The following is a 15,458-nucleotide window of genomic DNA, read 5'->3' on the forward strand; positions in this document are numbered from 1 at the left end:
ACCATGGTTTGTATGGCTCAAACAAGACATTATCCATCAGCAAGATTAAGCACTAAGGAAGGGATAATGGTTTGTTTCATTTGCGCACTAACGGGGCAGAATGAAGAGAAGCAAAGTGGGCCCAGTTTGTTCATGCTTACCATGTTGTGTGACTACATATACACACCTAAAGTGTATTTTTTGGATTATCAAAAGTAGGACAGATCTTGAAAGCTTCAGCAAAAAACAAAAAAACAAAAAACCATATGGAAAATATTGTTGGATTATCTTGGGAGAGTTTTGGGGCGATTATATCACTGTTGTGGCCCCGTAGCATAGTGATCTGAAGGCACATTAGTGTTTGGATGAGAAAACATGAGGGAATTCCATGGATGCTTTCCTAAGCTCTGTAGAAGAAAGGTGGAGTATATAATTTTAACGACAAATGAAGTAATAATAGTTTATTGCTCACTGCCTATATCTAACAGAGATCTTTTGAGAGGTTTAAACCTATTGAGATTCCTGGAAAAAAATATGACAGCATGACATCTTGGTCAAACAAAACAGCAAAAATACATCCTGTTCATTCCTGCACCACTTAAGGCTACAAACAAAGTGGCATATTTCACCCAAAAGATATTTCAGTTCCCTGAATATAGAAGGACTTCTGAACAAATTGTTTAGATGAAAAAGCTTGATGCAAATCACAGGCTTGGTTGAGTGTGCTATATTATCTTCCAGGTACTTATATTTTCTAGACAGGCGGAGAGTGTGGGGGAAGGCAACACTTAACTTTGCTGAAATTAAAATATCCTGTATTTGCTTCATTGCATCTCCCCCTGTGGGCTCATGATCTGCCTAAATCCAAGGTTATTGTGCTCCAACGTATTATAATCAGATTAGGTCAGGTTTCCCAATTTATAATCTAGCCTACCTGATAAATTGGGACCATATAGCTCCCCAGAGGTAGCAATGCCCAGGGGTTGGGACTCTTCCGGCATCCATCTCACCATGATAATGGATACTGTGCTATGAGAGTTTCTATCACTGTGACTCCACTGATCTGTCAACCAGGATGCCAGAACAGAGTGTCTGAATCTTGAGCTGATCCCAGTTTACCATCTTTCATTGTCTGAGCCATCTGCTGGCCAATGAATAGAAATAGCTAGGTGCCTACCTAATCAAACCTTATTAAGTTAGGTATGAAAAACTGAGCAATTATTACAGCCCATCCACAGCATAAATTTAAAGGGACATAACATGCAGGGACAGACTTTGATAATCTTTCGTAATATGGTGCCCTGTGTAAGGCCAAAATTTGGTGCCCCAAAATGGATCTTCTCAATTATGGATCTTTTCCATTTTGCACTCCCTCATCTTGTCACCCTGTGCGGGGGAACAGCCCACCACACCACCCAAAATCTGGTACTGATCACAAGGACTGTGTAGTTAACTATATGGTTATTGAGTTGTAAGATGCTGATGCTGCGTAGTCTCATCATGCATAGTAGCCACAAGTGAAAATGCATATGCATAAGCTTAAGTCTTTAAATATTTTGATAAGCTATTGGATGATTTCTTCAGCAAAACAGAAGAGGGTGGAAGAAAATCATTCTGCAAGTTTTGCACAAGAGAAGCTTTGCATCTCTCCCTGAACTGATCCCACCTCTTCAGGCAGTCAGGATAACATTATAACTTTTTGATAATGGTGAAAATAAACTTTAAACATTGGCTTCATTGACACATAATAGCAAGTCGGAGTTCAGTCATTTATGCATGAGCCTCAGCTTGGACACACTCTTTTTTTCCTCCCTTCATGCACTCTGAAAGCCTTCCTCACTTCCTTGCTTGTACCAAACACAGTTACCATTAACTGAACTTCAGTTTGCACAAATCATACTTGGCTGCAAACCAAAATTGGACATTGTGTGGTGAGGCAGCTAAGTGGCTCAATTAAGAACCAGGAAGTCTCTGGCTCCCTTATCACCTCTGCCATGACATCTCTAGTGTTGGACTTGAGCAACTCGCTTTCTTATGGCCTAGCAACTTCCTCCCCCATCTGCAATATGGGATGATAATACTAATGCAATTTATAGAGGTTTTATAAGGATTGCAACAGTGTGATCTATGTGAAGCTCTTTTAACATTTGGAAGATCTTTATACAAATGTTAAGAGTATGCATCATGCTAAGGTGAAACTGATTTGTGCAAAACACAGTCTGGCTGTTAAGTGCAGACTTTGGTTTGCACAAACAAGGGAAGTTGAGCAAACATGACAGAAAAACCTAGAGTTTTTTGTTTGTTTTTAAAAAAGGCTGGGCACCCAAAACCCCCTACAGTTCACTAAGAGAACCATGCAGTGAACATACCTTGAGGCTGACATTATAACTGCTTCAGCAGAGCTACTGCACTTCCCAATCTACTTTGAGGAATGCCTTGCCTTGCCTGTGCATGCTTGGAGGGCACTGCTGCAATTCAGGTCCTTCATTGTCTATTTTCAGCTGGTATTTTTTGCTGGTTCAATGCCCACAAACACAAGGGGTCTATCTTGCAAGCAGAACAGCTTAGCATGGCAAATGAAAAATAACTGCAACACACAAGCAGTTCACAAGTGAATAGTATTCTTTGCCTTGGCAGTTTGCAAAGTGTCCTCTCTCTGTCTGTCTCTCTCTGGTTCCATGAAATTTAATTTAATTTTAAAGTAAAGTTAAAAGTACAGGCAACAAAAGAGAATACACAGCAAGATCACTGAAGAAATAACTCACTGATTACAATCCTTAGTATACAATGGATATGCTTGTGGGATGACTACAGCAAAAACAGCCTGAGGAAGAGCCTCCTTTTGAAAAGATTGGATATGCATGTTGTATAACGTGTGTGTGTGTGTGTGTGTGTGTGTGTGTGTGTGTGTGATAAGAATAATTGTCATGAAACATATAGACATCTGGAGTTGATTAGAAATTAATCAAGAGTTTTGAGTTTCCACATAGAAAATAAACAGAAACCATGATGCCAAAATGTATGTTTTTAAATTAGGATTCCTTGCTTGCTGTGTTTGCTGAGAAAGTCTGTACATAATCATAGCCTTCCAGATTTTCTCTAATCCACAATTTGGGAAGAAATGGCAGGCAAGTTCAATGCCCATCTTCTTTTTCAATTATTACAACTTCTCAGCTGCAAGTAGTTACTTGTGACAGCCATCCATTCTCCCTAACTCCTGTGGAAATGACACTGCTTCTTATTTAGAGTTCAGTGCAACAAGAAGCAATGAAGAAAAGGCTGCTGGTATAGGTACATGATCACAGTGTTAGCAGCTCTGTCAGCTTGATATAATATGAAGATCTGTCAACATGTATGAATGATCATGTCCAAGGCTGTGCTTCTGATCTGTCACTCTGAGTGTTTTGTCCCTTGGGGCAGCAGACAGTGGAGCAATTGCAAAACAGGAGCTACAATTTATGTAGATATAATAGCCAGGTTCAGGTTTACTTCAGGGCTTATTTTATTTATTATTATTATTGCCCACAGTCTCTTCAATGGGAAATCTTAAAAAGAGATTTTACTAGTTCCAAAGAATTATTGTTCGCAAGAATTATTGAGCAAGTACAGAAATGCCCGGCATGGGACATCTGAATGCCAGTATAACATTACAAGCTATTGTTTCAGTTTATGGTGTACTGCTGTAGGTACTTGAGTGCTCACTGGAAGGACAGATCCTGAAGCTGAGGCTCCAATACTTTGGCCACCTCATGAGAAGAGAAGACTCCCTGGAAAAGATGCTGATGTTGGGAAAGATTGAGGGCACAAGGAGAAGGGGACGACAGAGGACGAGATGGTTGGACAGTGTTCTCAAAGCCACCAACATGAGTATGACCAAACTGCGGGAGGCAGTGGAAGACAGGAGTGCCTGGCGTGCTCTGGTCCATGGGGCCACGAAGAGTCAGACATGACTAAACAACAACAACAACAACAACTGTAGATACTTAATGCCAGTGGTAGCAGAGAAACCACCATTTCCCAGTGTTCAAAGTTATTAAGAGGAACAAACATGCCTTTTTTCTCACAGCAAGGTTGCTTTTCTGCAACTCAGAACAAAATTCAGATTCCTTCATAGCCTGGTTATATTGGAAGAGGTTTTTGGAACGAGATATTCAGAAAGCATGACCCCAGTTTTGCCATTAACTTTGTATGGATGCTGGTGGGTGGTGCGCCAAACCTTCTCCAAAGTTACCATTCCACTTATCGCCCTCCCCTCCATGCTACTGGGGGAATGTAGAGCAGGTGGTTCAAGCAAGAAGAAGAAGAAGAGAGAGGTGCCTTCCTCTACCTGGCATGCACCCAACTTCCTCTTGATCATGTTCATCAAGCTGTTTCAATTCAAGAGAAGGAAGAGGCAAGTTATTTTGTGCCAACTAAAGGGGTTGGATTTGGCCCATTGACCAACAGTTGCCAACCTCGAGCTGCATATAAAACATTGTGTCTTAGCCAGGTCTGGCAGTCAGAACAGAACAGTTACCCTAAGTGGAAAGGAACTTTCTCTCTTCCCATGCCACCCTCACTGAACACATCCCTGCCTTTGTTAATTCAGAAAGAAAGGTCTGGTTCTGAATCCCAATTAGCTGTGGGCAAATACAAGTAATAATGTTTTTAATTGGGACTGTTCTTTGCTGAGGTCTCCTGGTGTGTGGCAGGCAGCAGCGAAATGATGTGAAAGCAATGCTTTTGGATACGTAGCTTGGAAAAAATATGAAGACTGTCGTTTTGAAGGACGCATGACAATGGAGACTATAACCACCACTAACACTACAAGTATTTTTCCCCAAAGGCAGGAGAACACAAAAGTCATAGGAATCATATATTGCACAATCAATTCCTTTAAAAAGTACAGACTATTGCAACTCTATTTCAATGCAATGCATTTGCTTCAACTTTGCTCAGATGCTATCCCCACACCGAATGGGGGGAAAAGTGCAAAAAGCTTTTATCCACATTGTAATCAATAATATCCTAAAGGTTTGTTTGGACAACACACATAAGGAAAGCCTGAAATGTTTCTGGAAGCATGATTTAAAAGTGCCACTCAGTGACAAAGCAATAGATTTCTTTCTAGAAAAGCATCCTTGTTTTCAAAGAAAGCATAGTATATGGAAGGGATTTCTTCAAAGACAAGTCAGGGCACAATCCACTGAGATGTTCTGCTACTCAAACTGTGCTGAAATGAATGGGAGCTTGAGCAGGATGTTTTGGCAAATTGAGCTCAAGATGTGTAACTGTGGAAAAGATTGCTTTAAGCTCCTTCAAACCCCATGAGTGTGGTCCTGAAAATAACAGGGTTGTCAAGGGGCAATGAAGTGCTATGATAAGTGCCAGCTCTATGGACTTGTAAAACAAACCAACAAACAAGCCAGGGTCTGTCAATAACATTTGCAGGACTATAACATTCCAAAGTCAGGAAAAAGCCTTTCCACTCAGGAACGAAGGTGCATCTGGCAACATTACAGTGGGGTGAAACAACAATAGCTAATTTTTTATCAGTGTAGCCACAAACCTTACTGAAGCCACAAACTAAACTGAAAATACAATCTTGATTACTATACAACATAAAGATTTCAAATATTTGTTTTCCTTCTTATGATACCTGTGCTTCCAGGCTTTCGGAGGTAGGTTAGCACTCAGCGTGAAAAGGCAACTTTGCTAAACTCAGTAGAATCATTTCACATTACAGTACTAGCTTCAATGTTGCACACCAGATATATATTTCCATGTTTTACTCCCTTACTCAGAATCCTAATCAGGCTCAAGATTCTGCTGCATTTAAAAGAGAAGCATCGGACTAAGGATTTTGAGGCACAATTAATTCAATAATATTTCACTCTATAGTACAGAGCCTAGCCCTATACCAACACAACTGCACTGAAATGTCACGCCTTGCGGATTTAATGGGGACAATACTATTTTACAGTTTAGCAACAATTTCCTTAAGCAACTGACATCCAAACATTGCAAAGAATCAGTGTTAAAAACAAACCATCCTGTAATAACTTTATGACCGGGGACAGATGACACACAAAAAAACACTACAATATTTAGAAAGAACATGCAACAATATTTGTCCTCATGAGTCGGAAAATTAAAAGGGGGAGGGAGAAAACACCCACCTAAATGCACAGACTCACACTTATGGTAGGGAAGCTCTGAATACACTGGATTGCAACCCCAAAGCTCCTCTTCCACAGTCAATCCTCATAACAGCAGCAATAGGATCTGAGAAGCTCTCTACTACAGTATGCAGCCAGTAATGGCTTAGTTAGTGTTTCTGATTTAAAGAAGGGGGGGGGGGAGAAAGATTGAGAGGGGAGGTGGAGCAGGGATGGAGAGAGGGAGAGGGAGAGAGAGAGAGAGAGCGCATCAGTTACCAGCTTGCTCTCAGTCATTAGCTGCTCTGACTCACTCTTCTGCCAGCAGAAGCATCTACAATTCTGTTACCCTGGTAAAGTTACAGTAGAGAAGAGAGGGGATGTGTGTGAGAGGCAGGCAGGGAGGGAGGGAAGGAAGGGGGGGGTCGTCGTAGCGTCTGACTCCAGCGTCATCCGTGCTGAGGCTATAGGGATCAGTGAAACAGCTGCTTCTCCGAGACTTAACTAGCTGCTATAGGTGAGGAGAGCTTTCCCTTTTCCCTTCATTTGATCACTCTGGCATTCTTGTTTCATCTGCAAATATTTATGTAATGCCGTCTCCCATGCCTCAGGGGAGACAGGAGTTTATTTTCTGCACCGTGGCGAGAGTGAATGCCGCAGCAGTTTGCCAGGTTCAATTTCTGACGCGCTGTTGTTCCACCAGGGTGGATAATTATCTAAAGCCTTCCTTATGCCCAGTTCTATCCAACCTGGGGTTTCTTTTGGGGGAGGGGGGGAGCACTGGTAGGTGAATGCAAAACCAGGGGCTGAATATTCATCAAAATGTGTTTCTGTGTGTGGATGTTTATAACCACTATGTCACTCTCAACAATGTAAGCAAAGAAGAGTTCTGTGGAACCTTAAAGACCAGCAGAGGTATAGCGGCATAAGGATTTGTGGATGAGAAGCCCCTAAAAACCATATTATTCTGGAAGTTGCTGCTTTTGTTGTTAAGTGCATTCTGGTGCGCATGAGCAGCTCCGCCCATATTTAGTGCCACTAATCACACATAATTCACACTACTAAGGCTGCATATAAACTATACCTTGAACACACATTTGAAACACATCCCCACCCCCAAAAGGAATTCTGGGCACTGCAGTTTGTTGCTGGGAATTGCAACTCTGCCCAGAATACTCTGATGGAAAGAATGCGCTTCAATTGTGCCTTATGGTGTATCACAGACATAATCTGGATCAGGACATATATGGGTAATATTAGTGCTTCTATTTTGTCACTAGGTGTCATTATACCGTTGATTAATCACTACCATCAACAGCATTAGTGGTACACCTCGTAGATGAACACAGCATTAACCTTCAGCTGTGCATTGAGCAGAGTCTCTAATGCAAGGGTGCTCAACCTCAGGGTTGGGGAGCAAACATGCCTCTGTATGCCTTTCTAGCCCTCTAGCCTCCCCCGTCACAACTGTCACTGCCCTTGCTTCACACCCTCCTCAAGAGTTTTCAGCTTGGATGGCTGGAATGTATGTTTGAACTTGCCTGGCTGAAATCAAGAGAGGCGTGTTCCTGTAGAAACCTCTGACTTCTTCATACCTGGGACCAGTGGCGGAGCTTCATGCTCTGGCACCGGGGGGGGGGCAGAGAGCAGGCAGGGGCGGGCCTGGCACATGTCCTGGGGGCGTGGCGCACCACCCACAGGGGCAGGGCGTGCGTTCTGGGGCAGGGCATGCTGCCTGCGGGGGCGTGTTGCCCAACGCGGGTGGAGGGACAGCCACGACCGGGAACCCCACCGGGATCGTGCTGCCAGGGGCGGTGCGCTCCCCCCGCACTCCTCTTCCTCCGCCAGTGCCTGGGACGTACAACTGATGTGGCTCCCCTATTTGGATTTCCAGAGCACTGGGAACCTCCCGATTTAGGGGGCAGAAAGTATAGAGAACAGAAGTAGTTGGAGGAGACTTCTGCATGGACAAGGGGGGATTAAAGAAGGCACAAGAGGTTCACAATCCACATTAAGCCGAGCTATGGACAGGCCCTTAGAAGTTTTGCTCTGGTGTAATATTATATTCCTGTCAATTAGAAGCACCGCTTCCATCCAGGGGCGAAAGTAGGCTTTATTTCACCTGGGTCAAAGACCCAGTTTGGCACACCCATTTGTGTGCATACACACATAGGCAGGCGGCCTGAATGGCGCCCCCCCCTGGCTTCATCTGGGGGCAAAAAACCCAGCTAGCCCCTCTCCCCCAGTAGTCATGACCAACACAACAATTTCAGTTTGAGTTGGCTTTGTAGACCTGCTGGATAGCTGTGAAATGGAAATTCTGCTGATTTGACATATTAAAGTATACTATATATTTTTTTATTGCTACTTGCACACCTGAAATGTCTCAGTTTGTTATTGGACTTTTAAAGTATGTATTCGACATGCACAAACTTCCCCTGGGCTATATATATTCCAGGAAGCTTTGGGGTGCTAATACCTGCTCACCTTCCTCCTTTGTATCTACAGTATTCTACTGGTGCATATACAACTTAGAAGCTATCTCTGGGGAAGTTTTCAATATCACTTTGCAGTAGCAAATGCAGAAAAGCAATACGTCCAGTTTCATCCTGTCTTCCTTTATTTCAGTCAAATCCCCCCCAAACCTCAATAGCTATATAACAAACATTTGAATACCACATAGGCTAGCCCTAACCTGCCTTTCTACATCATTCAGTGTCCCCGATGTTGCTGCATTTGAAAGAATCATTCATTTCACATGTATCTTGTTTTGCTAATTCAGTAGAAAATGCCAGAGAATGCTGCCTCTCTCCACAATTAGACAGGCATAAAAGCTTCTATTGTATTGCTACTGTGATAGTGCTACTATACCTATGAATTATTCACTCTATTGAAGTGTAATCTGCCATTGCATTAAAAATAGGTCACCCAGGATGCAGCCAAATACAAAACACATAATAAGAACCACAAAAGCAAGGTTTGCCTTGGGCAACTGAAGGAACACCAATCTGTGTTAACTCTGGACTGTATTACATCTACATGAACACAAACGGATTCTTCTTCACTAACATTATAAAAATGTAATATTCCAATGCTTTGCATGTATTAACTCTTCAAAAAATCGCATGGGTGCTTAAAAGTATCCTACCTTTGCAATCTGTGCTGCTAACTCTCAACTCTCTTGCAATTTTCGCACAGGGGTGAACATTTAGGACACGTTTGCAGATGCATTTCCCTTGGGGGGCACAATATGTGATAATTCTTATGAAAATATGGGAAATGTGCAATGGGAAAAGTAGAGGCATGGAAAAGATCTCCTAACATTACCAATACAATCTATTTTTATTTATTCATTTCTTTATAACATACCCTATATTTATTCAATTTATTCATTTCTTTATAACGTACCCTATATCCACTCCTAATGGCACTTCTCATAATATTAAAGAATGCATCTTGCATTCAAGTTACATAAATTACAGTGCAATCAAACACACAAAGAAAGTGCAAACACACCAAACCAGGAGTGGAGAATCTTGTAACCCCCAGCTGTTCATCATCATCAACATCATTTTATTTGTATGCCGCCTTTCCATAGTTAAAACAATGCTCAAGGCGGCTTATAACATGACAAGATTTACATAATTACCAACATAACAAAAGTCATAAGGTAAAGGTAAAGGGACCCCTGACCATTAGGTCCAGTCGTGACCGACTCTGGGGTTGCGCGCTCATCTCGCATTATTGGCCGAGGGAGCCGGCGTATAGCTTCCAGGTCATGTGGCCAGCATGACAAAGCCGCTTCTGGCAAACCAGAGCAGCACATGGAAACGCCGTTTACCTTCCCGCTGTAGCGGTTCCTATTTATCTACTTGCATTTATCTACTTGCATTTTGACGTGCTTTCGAACTGCTAGGTTGGCAGTTATGACAAAAGTCATAAGCAATAAATAAAACAAATCAAGAAGTACACAACCAAATAAAAAAAGTTTTTACATAAATCATAAAATCTAGAACAAAGAATACAAAGAATACAGCATTAATATCAATCACAATTTAAAATGACATAAATAAAAAAAGAAAAGCAATTCAAAAACAAAAAGAAAACAAAAACAAAAATGGAGCCCTCTCTGCTCAGCAGTAGCAGCAGCAGCAGCACTGTCAGGCTTCCCCAAGCCAGGTGGAGAGAAGCAGGGCAGGGCCCTTCAGGCTCCCAGCAGGTCAAAATGCGCCCTTCTGCTCCAGCTAGCATGGACATGGGTCAGGGATGATAGAAATAGTCCAATAACATTTGGAGGGCACCAGATTGGGGGAGGCTACTGTAGAACTGGGAGGTAGATTGAGGTGCACTAGCATATCTGGGAGAAAGAAGTCCTGTCATTTGTTTGCTAGTTTTCTAGCTGCTGTAGGGAGTTCTGAACGTCCTTTCACAAATATGCTTCCCACCTGTCCAGTGGCGTAATGAGGGGGGGGGGGCTATAGTGGTGGCTGCCCCAGGCACAAAAATTGTTAGGGGTGCAAAATTTCAACAGCCGGTGCTGCCTCAGTACAGCTGTGCACTTCCATTGCTGGCCTCTGTTGAAAATGGCTTCTCCATGCAAACCAGGAAGTGACCTCTCCAGACAGCAGAACACTGGCTGTACAGTGGAACCTCGTGTTCCGTATCATCCTCCTTGCGAACGCTTTGGGTTACGAGCTCTGCTAACCCGGAGGTAGATGCTCCTGGTTGTGAACTTTGCCCCAAGATGTGAGCGGAAGTTGCAGTGCGGCAGCAGCAGAAGGCACCATTAGCAAAAGTGCGCCTCATGTTATGAGCGGTTTTGGCTTAAGAACGGACCTCCAGAACGAATTAAGTTTGTAACTGGAGGTACCACTGTACCTGTTACGATACTGTACCTGTCCAGGGTTCTGCTTCTTTAGTCTATCCCTTTGCTCTTCTTAAAGGGCCTTGGCTCACCAATAGTAACAACTGTAAGAGGCAGGCATTGGCCCAATTGGGAGGTTACAATCCCTGGCATGAAGATTTCTAGAAGCAGTTGCCAACTCTGCTTTGGGCACACTCCTGCCACGTTCACCACCAAAATGTCACGTTTGAAATACGTTTTCAGTTCTGACTTCTCTCACTAACTGTCAACCACACCAAGAGACATTTCTAGTCATTTTTGCATACTATTTCCCTCAATGCCGCCACCCCTTTTTCTATGGCAGAAGGAAGGAGCTCACAAGTGGGCTTGATAGAACTGTACATTCCAATTTCTCAAAATGCTTAGCAACCAGAACTGGCTGTGCAGCTTTTCTACATGTTGTGTGTGTGTGAGAGAGAGTGCGTGGAATTCTGTGTTCTCTAATTAATACGCCTAAAAAGCATCTGAAAACCTGTTATGTTTTATTGCAACAGTAAAAGGAGATAACTGCAAAGATTATCAATGCAAATGCAATAATGGGATCTAATGCTAGAGGTACTATAGGTGGCAAGTATATGACTCACTCAGCATAGCCACTGAAACTGATGGACTTATCATTCTTTCTTCTTTCTTTGTAAGAAGTAGAGAAAAGTAAAGACTTGTGGGCAGGACATCAATGTTTCTTATCTGAGTCAACCAGGGTTGTGTGTATTACAACCACCTAGGTGAACATGGTGCATAATATGTATACTGTACTGTAATATGTATATGAATTCAGACACAGAGATCTTGGTTTAAAATGAATTCTGGTTAGTTCACAAGTGAGTTCCCTAACCCATAGTTTGATGTTGGGTTGTTATGAAATTGACCATAGTTTGTTTAAAACCAGAGTGTCTGGCTAGAACCTAATGCTAAACAGAGATTTCTTAAAAAGTGAAACTAAATTCTGGCAAGGTTCTCCTCTCAGCTGTGTGCAGGGAGGAGAGAAGAGGAGGGAGCACACAAGTCCGACACTTTATTCTGGCTCATCCAGGTTCATCCATGCTTTGTGAAATCATGGTTTAGCAATGTGTGCAAACGTGGCCATAATCTGCTTAGGGGCTCATTAAAGTACGAACTCAATTCCTTTGCATCCCTAGGCAATTAAGTCTTTCTGGGTGCTGCTGTTGCCTTCTGTCTTCCTTCTCTACCATGTATTTGCCCCCCAACATCACACACACACACACACACACACACACACACACACAATTCAAATATATTCTACAAAATCTCAAGCAATGTCATTAGCATATGTTAGGGATATAACTAATAAGCAGGGCACCTAGGAGTACTACACAAATGATATGCTGAACACGGTCTACCTGATAATCAAAATGATGAGGCAGGACTTTGGCTTATTAAGGAAATGAGAAATACCGGTATATAGTTTTAGAAGCCAGGTGAGAAAAGTAATGAAATAGTATTACTTCTTGGCTTTATTTGCTTATCTGCACACTCGAGTTGCCTTTACTATCAACAGCACTGATAGTACTGTATTGTCAATACTGTCAATAACTACAGCCAACCGGGAGAAATAAGCTACAGTTGACAACAGATGCTAAGGCATGGGTGACTACAGATGTTAAGACAGTTGTTTCAAAACAACTCTGGACCAAGTTCTCTGGAAGACTGACTTCCCCTTCATTGCCCAGCAAGGGTATTAAGAACAACAAATGAAACCCAGTTAGCCTGATGATTAGCAGGCTTTGGTGATGGAGAGGTGGTTTTTTTCACTGTGGATATAAGTTTTGTGGAACTCACTTCCTGCTGAAATATGAGAGGCCCCATCTGCATTGGCATCCCACCGGCATTTAAAGGCATACCTGTTTCCACAGGCATTCCCGTTATCTCTTCACCAGAATCACTCATTTTCATTTCTATTTTAATGGCATTGTTTTGTTGTCTGTTTTAATCATTGACAATTACATTTTATTGTTTCAGTGGGATTGCTTAATTGTGTTGTACTGCAATCATGCTGTTAATTACTCTGTATTTTAACAATGTTGTGCTGTTGGTTTTTAGAAGCCAACTGGGCATTAAGCAGTATGTATAATTACTACTACAATTAAATTGTTATTATTATTAATAATAATATTATATTTTGAGGGCTGCATTTTTTCATGGCAAAATTCCAGGGATCACATCCACTGTTGAGAGGGGCTTGATACAATGGATGTGACTCATTGGCTACTGTACAAAGGGAAATTTCAACAAGGCAAAAGTCAGAGGTTTCTACATAGCGTACACTAACCTCCTTCTCCACCCAGGCAAGCGGGAGACGCATTACCACATTGAAAGACATACTCCACCCAGCCAAAAGCTGTGGTTCTTCCCATGTTTTACAGATGCCGCACAAAAAAGTTTTGGGGATCAACCTCTTAATGATTTTAAAGAGACAAATTGCAATGTATAAAATGAACAAAGCTTTGCATACATTGGCATTTTTTAACCTTTAACAGATTTTCTATTTAGGCTATTCTTTAAAAAAATAGCCAATACAGAATGAGAAATAATCCATTTTATTTATCATCTTTGCATTGATGGATATACTGTATCCAATTTTCTAACTTATGACCCACGAATGCTATTATCAGCATTTGAAGTGATTAGGGATAAGTAGTTGCTATGCTAATCATCAGCTTGTGCTTATTATTATTATTATTATTATTATTATTATTATTATTAAGCTTGCCTCTCCTGCTTTGTGGTAAGTGCGAGGAATGGGAAGGGACAAAGAGAGAGAAGAGGGGAAGAAAATGGATACTGGGAAAAGAGGGAGAGATCTACGCCACTGGATGCAAGCTCAAAATTCTCAGTAATTGGCCCTGACTGTGCCCATTACACTGACCATGTTCCACAAAAAGAGAGTCATCTGTGTACAAATTAAGTGCATGTTCAATCTGCATAATTCATTTCAGACAAGAATTCTAGACCCTTTAAAGTCTAGCAGTCTATAATTCTGTACTAAAGCAGTGCAACCTTTGCAACTAGAAAAGCCAACACATGTCAAATAGCTTGTGCACTAAATTTGTGTACCTTATTCAGCTCACTTTATTTTTTATTTTTTTGTGTGAAATGTGGATTTCTAATTTTAGGGTGGGAGGCCAGGATGAGATAATTGATGCTGGGCGTCTAGTACAGAGACTGCACCAAGGATTCGTAAAGAGGGACATGGAGAAGAGCCTAGCAGTGCCACCGCATACTTTGTGGAAGCTATATAAAATGAGGCCATGCCATTTTTCCCTGGGTAAACTGGTATGCATGAAGGATATTTCTCCCCCTGCACATGTCTGGGAATGCTAGTGTGTGGGTGGATAAATCGGGGTTGGAGACAAGCAACAGTTTTTGCAGGCTGTTAAAGGTGATATGAAGAACGCTCATGGTGTGCACACTCATCTCAATGTCATGTCTGTTTAACAGGCTTCTCAGGGTTTTGTAGTGCTTCAAATATTTGCAGAGACTGTTTAATCAGAGTGTGCAATGGGATAAGTATGCACAAAAAAGCAATGACTGCCTCAATCATACTGTCCTCAGCAGTCTTAAAAGCAACTCCAGCCTGGGTATCCCCAAGACATAAATAAACTTGGCCTACCACTCAAAATAAATGTATTCATAAATCTTTTGCAAGTAATGGTGAAAGGACGAGTTCTCTTGGCATCGCACGCATTGTCTTACCAACGCCAGGATGTCTGTGTTATCAGCAACTGTTCTGTGAAGTACCACTGTGAATTACATCATTATCAATGTCTGGGCTTTTCTGAATGTCATTTTCTTCTGATCTCACAATTTACAGTACTCCCCTCCCTGGGCCCAGTATGCCTTGGTGCCGGCTGCCTGGGCGCACCCACCCCCAACAATCTATTCGCAAGAACTGCTACATATATTAATGTAGCCTAGCCAACCTCACAGGGCTGTTACAAAGATAGAAAGGGTTATGCAGACAACCCTTGCAAAAGCAAGGTGCAAACATATAGTGTCATTCATCTGAAGCAAAGTCAACATTCACAAAAGCAGCACATCTTTGCTTTAACTGCAACATTTCATAGTTCTAATAGTTTACAGCAAAATGCCAAAACCAGAAAAAAAACTTGCAAAACACCGGAGATCTAAAAAAATACTACAATGCCCCCCCAAAATTCAATCCTTTCTGCCTGTGGTCTTGTGTGTGTAACTCAGGATAGCACTTTGTGGATCTAATGGAGCGGATTGTAGTTTACAACAGCTTATGCTGAAAGAAAGTGGTTAAGACTCTTTGCTTTGTGTTTTGTTTTTTGCTGCAAGAGATCAACGCGGTTACACTTCTCAATCCTTGCACAATTTCCCCTGAGTCAACATTATACCAGACTTTTCTGTGTATAAAACGAGGTTTTTTTAATTATATTTTAATCTTAAAAATTGGG

General features: G+C 41.9%; 1 protein-coding gene across 6 annotated transcripts in view; it reads right to left on the reverse strand.

Annotated features, from left to right (window-relative positions):
• Window positions 1–15,458, reverse strand: part of RIPOR2 (RHO family interacting cell polarization regulator 2) — a 102,851-nt gene that overhangs the window by 47,326 nt on the left and 40,067 nt on the right. The window contains exon 1 of one of the 6 annotated variants that reach the window (XM_088676242.1): window positions 6,138–6,455. The exons of 4 other annotated variants lie outside the window; for them this stretch is intronic. The gene's annotated coding sequence lies outside the window, so the exon portion shown is untranslated. Of the gene's footprint in view, window positions 1–6,137; window positions 6,456–15,458 lie in introns of those variants that run through there. One more of the 6 variants, XM_088676244.1, reaches the window with a different exon arrangement.

Source organism: Zootoca vivipara, chromosome 8 (genome assembly GCF_965207765.1).
Source record: "Zootoca vivipara chromosome 8, rZooViv2.hap1.1, whole genome shotgun sequence".
Taxonomy (NCBI): domain Eukaryota; kingdom Metazoa; phylum Chordata; class Lepidosauria; order Squamata; family Lacertidae; genus Zootoca; species Zootoca vivipara.